Genomic DNA, 7,241 nt, shown 5'->3' on the forward strand with positions numbered 1-7,241 from the left:
AGATTCCCATTCCTGTAACAGTAATCACATTCCACTGAGTGTAAACATCAGAAACGTAGGCAGTGTTCTTAGGACGCTTTGTTGGAGCTGGATGCAGAAGTTGCTCCAGTGAGAACCAGTGACTAACACCATACGTTTAGGACTCTATAACTGATCAAACTTAGCCAGTTTTAGATTAGTAAGGAAAAACATACTCTTAAACTCTAGAGAACCATGTCCTGAAGTGAAGATGGTGTTAAAGATCAGAATGAGACGCAAGAATTTATATTGTCCTGTAAAGCAGATTATTCATGAAACTATCATTTGCATTATTGTCAGTTTGGGTTGATACATTAGATATTTCTAGTATATCTATGACTTTATTTACAAATCTTGATATCAACTACTACTTGCTGGCTCCCCTGGCCTTTATGTGGTATGTAAAGTTCCCAAATCATTGTAACTATTATTTTTATGTTCTAATGCTTTTTATTTTGTTGCAACTTTGAATGTAATGGTAATTAATTTGTTGGGATAGCAGAAGTATTTAAAAGGTGTTCTTGGTAACACAATTTTCTTAAATCAGTTTTTCATTCTCTGAAATCAAAACTGTTTAAAAAAAAAAAACAAAAGTGAAATATTTTAACAAATGAACCTTGCCTGGCTGTTTTATAGTGATCAGTTTGAATCTCTTGGCACAGGCAAATATGAAGCAAGCACTGACTTCTGTGACAGAAGAGGCCAACTGTATGCCTCGTGGAGCTTCTTGTTATCAAAACATTGAATTAAAGTGTTAATGGTAGCATTGTGAATCTGCTGCTGTTCTGTGTTGCATTATGATGACAGCCTAATGCAGCTGTTGAGTGGCACACTCCAACTTCTGAAAAAATGACAGATTTTGTCATTGCCAAATGCCTGTTGTCTCTTGACAAATGCTTGTAATTGCAGAGCTGTTGAGGTTTTTGAACAGCAGAGTTACAAGCTGAGCCTGTTACCAGGATGTTCGTACAGCATTTAAAGCAAAGAACTTTTTTTGGATGTAACAAAATATCTCCTTTCGTCTTTTATCTTTGAGACAGGAATGAAGAAGGTTAAAACGTATTCCAATTCTCAGTGGTCATCCATTAATACAGAGTGGTATATCTTTTCAAGTGTGAAGTCTTTACCATTCAGTCATTATAGCAAAAAAATTCTATCTATGCCAGTGGAAAACTAAAACAATTCACCTCAGCATGTGGGATCAGATCAAATGATCGAGGCATTTCATTAATCACCACATCCGAGGGCTTGGGTTTCAGAATTTTATAAGCAGAGAAACACAGGGCTCGAATCTTTCTCCAGTGTACGTTCACAAGGCCCAGCCTGCTGATGTAGGGTAATTACATGGTCTAAAAATACAGCAGCATTTGTTTTAGTTAATGGAAAAGTTACACCAGCTCCAGAGTGCACAGGCAAAAGCATATTGGGTTTCCTGCTGACTATTGTAAATGCTTTGCATATTAGATCAGAAACTCTTGAAGCAGGAACAGCTATTCCTCTGGAATCGGAGGATAAATATCAGGAGCAGAATAATAGGCCCAGTAAATCCCCTTGGCCAGAAAGTTCCTCATGAGACTTCTTCGTGCTCTGTGACGCACGTTCAAAAGGAAGAATTCTAAATGACCCTATCATCACAGCAATAGATACATGGTCATTGAAAGTCAGCTGACGAGTCACTTTTTTCAGTTTCATAGCAGTAAACATTGTCGCATTCAGATACCTTGAATATGAATTACGCGGACAGGATGGGCTAAATGGAAAGTGTTTTCCAGATATAGTCACTTCAGTTTTTTAATTGAGTTGTTTTAATTATGATTGGATTTCTTTGCCCTCCTTCCCACAAACATTTGAAAGTCTGAGTTGATAACGGAACTTGACTATCTAGAGTATGTGTATTCACAAGAAAATATTTATTTTCAGAAGAAAATAGCCTTTACATTCTATGCAGTTTTTTACAACCAATGGATTATTACTCATTAAGCTGAAAGAATACATTTAGTCTTACTTTAGTCTTCTAGAGACAAATGTTGCACAAGAGCTGTCAATTCACATTTGAAATTACTAGTTAGGGGAAGTTAGGATGAAGAAGGAAACTGTTTTTTTTTTTTTTTAATGCATATACCTGTAGTTTCCTTAACTTTTTTAATCATATTTCAAGCTAGTTGACTTTTTTATCATTCACAGAGTGATAATAACATACTTTACATTTTAATATCACTGTGGGTTAATATTATAAGAATGTGACTTGTTTTATATAAATTCTGTGGCAAAGTGTTTAGTGTTGCTAGCTGTGTGCTTTAGAAACTAAGTTGCTGTAAATGAAAGCCTGTCTCAGAATTTTCAGCAAAAATTAAAATCTCAAGAAGTAGGTGGGCATATGCTCACTGCACACAAGTATCTATCAGTGTTTGTGCTACACACAGGATGTTTTGGTTCTTTTTAGTATTTGTACCTTAAGTGAAATATTCAGAAATTGTGCAAAACTGGAAATAAAAACATATACTTCTTTTTTTTTTTAACAAAATCCTCTTCCATCTTAAGTTAGATTTTATATGTAACATAGTTGACTGGCTAAATATCAACTTAGTTTTACCATTTCCATCAATAGAATTCTTTTTTTAACCCATCTTTTTTTAATTACAATGCATTGCTTTTAAGCTTAGTTCGAGCTCTAATACTTTGCTGGTCCCAAAGATCATGGCCTGGACTTGATACTGGATAATTATGAGCAACTCTTGTTGTACCTACAAATTGCAGCTATGACCATTAACACACCTTCTGTGTAGCTCTTAGAATTGAACTGATGTTCCCTGGAGTCATAACATCTTTCTTTCTTATACCACAAATACAAGTATTTGACCTCCTGGCTTTTGAGTGAGTTAATAGGAGGAGATTAGATAATTATGTTAACAGGATTATATTAATCTAACAGTATAATAAACTAAAGCTTAAGTATTTGAGGGGTAGGCAAATATTTCATTTTCAATTATGTTTTTGCTAGGCACCGAGTTCTTTTTTTTTTTCTATGATATTTCCTTACATTTCTCATTGCAGAAACTGGAAAGTCATGAGCAGTTTGTTGGTAGTTTGTATGTGTTAAGTGGCTAGATAGGATTTCATGTTTCTAAACTTGTAGCTGAGGAGATTGGCAATCTGAGTTACTAAGCAGAGTTTTGCTGCTGTTATAAATAGAGGTAACTCTGAATCAGATTTTCTTCCAAATTATTTGAAGTCTGAGAAAAACAACAAAAAGTGTCAGATGAGAATGAAAGTTTAAATACTATTTTTCATGTTTAAAAAAAACTTTTATTCTGAATACAGTCTTTATAGTTCAAATCTTAGCTTCTTTCCACCCTCCCTCCCCTTTTAAAGTAAAGTGGAATTTTTTGAGTATAGCAGAAATTGCAAATATATCAAAATTCTGACAGTGGCAAATGTTGTCCTTGTGGTAGATGTCAATATAAAAATAGCAGGATGGACTTGTAAACTAGTAGGAATTGTCAAAACACACAAATTGTGGCAGGGTTGTTGTAATCAACATCACTAGCAGACTCCGATGTTATGAAAAATAACATTCTTTATTAGATCCAAGAATCATAGAACGGCTTGGATTGGAAGGCACCTCCAAGATCATCAAGCTCCAGCCTCCTGCTGCATGCAGGGCTGCCAACCTCCATATCTAATACTATAGACGAGGCTGTCCAGGGCCCCATCCAACCTGGCCTTGAACACCTACAGGGACGGGGCATCCACAACCTCTCTGTTCAGCCTTTTCCATCACCTCACCGCGCTCTTGGTGAAGAACTTTCCCCTGATATTCAATCTAAGTCTTCCCTTCCTCAACTTAAAACCATTTCCCCTTGTACTGCTGTTATCATCTATCCTTTGAAAGAATCGATTCCCTTCCTGTTTGTAGGCTCCCTTTAGGTACTGGAAGTCTGCAATGAGATAACCTTGCAGACTTCTCAGGCTGAACAAGCCCTGCTCCTTTAGCCTGTCTTCACAGGGGAGGTGCTTCAGTCCTCTGATCGTTTTTGTGGCCCTCCTATGGACCCTCTCTAACAGCTCCATATAATAGTTGCTGTTTTTATTACCACAGACCTAAATTTGAAAGCCAGAAAGAATGAAGATCCTAAATGCTTCTCTGATGCTCTAGGAAGTGAGAAAATTATGTATAGGTTTGGGAACTATTTTTTAATATATTGTCTTTGGCAAAGTATATACTGTATTGATATGAAAGCTTTCTACAGGACCACAACACGTTTATATGTTTACCTCCTATTAGACAAAGTAAATGAGGACTTATTTAGTGGAATGATTGCCATCCAAGGTATACTTCACCATTTTATTAAGGATTTGCTATATCACCAAATAGAAGACGGTGCTGATAGACTTCACTGGGATGCACGTGGTTCTTTCCAAACGACGTGACAAATCATTTTGAGGAGCATATGCCTGATATAAGAATCATGACTCATTATCTGTAAACTGTGTATCATTTATCATTCTTTTGTTGGGAGTAAACTGTACATAGAATACAGTAAGCTCCTATTACTGTTTGCTGGTGGGGGAATTTAAATAGTATAAAAATGGGAAGCATGTGTTGGAGATGAGTGATTAGCTTCCTGGGTAGCATGCCATTACACTGGTGAAATCCACAGTTTTACTGGTAAAATTTCAGCAGTAATCATAATTACTGAGCTATGGTATTTTCTGTAATTGGATTAGCAGTACTCTAGGTCTGACTGGCATGAAAGTTAATGTCTAAAATCGAGAGAGAGAGAGAGAGAGAGAGAGAGAGAGAGAGAGAGAAAGGTGTATTTCTGTCAGTTTAGGGAGGGAGAGGGAGCTTTAAATGGCTTTAGAGCATGTTTTTGTCATTTTTTTTTCTTATACCCTAATGACTGTGTATATTAAGATCATAATTTACATGCAAAGGTAGTGAAAATAGGCAAAAATATCTATTATGTTTAGAAATACTTTATTATTCTCTTGACTTGGTTTTGAGTTCATTGTAGTTCAGAACAAGCTTCTGTGCCTGTTTAAATTTCCCTTCATTTTCTGCCAGATCTCCATTTAGTGTAAGCTTTTCAAGTAGGAACTATTTTTTTAATTTTATTTTTATTATTATTTTTATGACAACTAGCATAGTTCACCAACGTGGTCTTTGAGCTGCTTAGGGATTACAGAAGTGATGCTGTCAACAGTGGAAAATTAAAATATGATGAATGATTAAACTGAAATTTGCATGATGCTGTAAAGGCATTATCTCATAGTTGATATTAATGTATATATTTCACTATATTTGATGGATTTACTGAGATGTACTGAAAACTTTTGAGACGCTGGAAACCAATTCATGGAATATATTCCAATCTTGCTGTGGTGATCTGGGCTTTAATGCAATTTACACACTAACAAAAAAAAAAAAATACAACTTGGCATGTCATATTCAACTCCTTTGCATCTACAGACTAGTAAATTAAATGTCCATTTACAGCTCTCCTTTGAAAACAGTTCCTATGATAAGGGTCCTGATTTCATCTGTTGTCTCTCATGTTCTGCAGATGCAAAGGCAAAATTTGCAGAAAAGCATGATTTTTGTTAGTTCTTTGCAGAAAGTGGTATTCATAAGCAACAAACTATGTGCAGGTTCTCACTATTTCCTTCCAAGTCATGCAGCACCTGCAAAACTCCATGAACTTAATCTGCAGGAGTACTTGAGGCAAATGCGGCTATCACTTTGAGTCTAAGCTCATGTGAAAAATAGGAAAAAGTATGTCAGTTCCACACTTAACAGTGTTAATTCAAGATCACTCTTCTGCTAAACTTAGAAACTGTCATTCCTCATGAGGTTTATGTATGTTCTCTGAAAAGCTTGTGCATTTGTTGTTTGGAACTTTTTTTTTACTGTTAGTGGTGAGGTTTATGACACGAGTTAAAAGTTATGGATCTGTCTGTGTACTTATCTCTGGGTAATATGAATGAGATTTCCTAGGTTGTACTAGACTATTCTGTGATTGCTGGTCCATATTAGGGTGATGATAACCTGTTCCAGTAAGTCTTGGGTATATTGTTTTTCTTGTCATACATGATCTTCATGTGTCATTAAACCTTTTCACTTCGATCTGCCTTTTTATGCAATGCTCCATACATCTGTCAGCAAAATGTGCAGAAATAATTCCTTTCCTCCATTAAATATACGTAATTTAAGTTGGCTTCACTAGAAGGGCTCAGAATAATTCAGTGAAGTGTACTTAGTTTTATATAGGAGTGTAATTATATAGTGCATTTGTTACTGTCTTTAAAGTCATGTTTTTGAAAATGGTGACAGTTTAAATCCTTGGATAGAACACCACTGTTGAAAGGATAACACTAGATGGCAACATGCACACTCTGACTATAAGAAGGATGTAGGCAGCTGAGTTTGAGTTATAGTTTGAAGAGAATTATTTTTTACTAAGAAGAAAGATATTTATGATTAATAATGGCAGAGAACTAACTACCCATGAGTGCAGATGTCCAAAATTTGCAGGGAAAAGCAATTTCTTAGGATCTTCAAGGAAGGATGAATGTCTTCAGGAAAGTGTAAAAGAGCTAGCCACAAAACTTGAAAGCAAAAAGATTTAAGACAAAAGTGGAAATCCTTTGTAAGCAGTAATCATTTATTTCTGATCATAAACAAACATTGTTCAATTGCAGTTAGACTTCATAGACTCTTAACCGTATAGGTCTAAAATCGGTCTTAATACTCTGTTGTATATCATGGTAGTGGTCTTCTCTGTGTATAGACATAAGGGAGCTGTCACTGCCTTGCCTTGGCTGCTACAGGAGGGAGCTGTAGTGAGTTGTTGTAGTTCAGGTACCAATATACAGATGGATTGCTTAAGCCACACAGACTTAGAAGAGCCTCTTGGCTGTGCACCTAGCACTGACATGGGAGCCATTCTGCACACAAATGGGACAGGACTGTAGTGAAAAAGAAAACACAATGCATTTGAACGTGTAAGTGTATACATCCATGTGTGTTATCCATACGATTACTGAGAATTTGCTTCTCTGAGGTTTTATATTCAACCTATAACTGAGTCTGTTTATTTTTCTTCTTTACATTCATTCTGAATAAATTAATGAGCATTAGAACTGTAGTTGATCCTTACTTCCATTTATTTCCACTTTGAAGCTTAACTCTTTCTCCATCTGAACTTGCACTTTGAGTTTTA

The sequence above is a fragment of the Meleagris gallopavo genome, chromosome 5, assembly GCF_000146605.3.
Source record: "Meleagris gallopavo isolate NT-WF06-2002-E0010 breed Aviagen turkey brand Nicholas breeding stock chromosome 5, Turkey_5.1, whole genome shotgun sequence".
NCBI classification, from domain to species: Eukaryota; Metazoa; Chordata; class Aves; order Galliformes; family Phasianidae; genus Meleagris; species Meleagris gallopavo.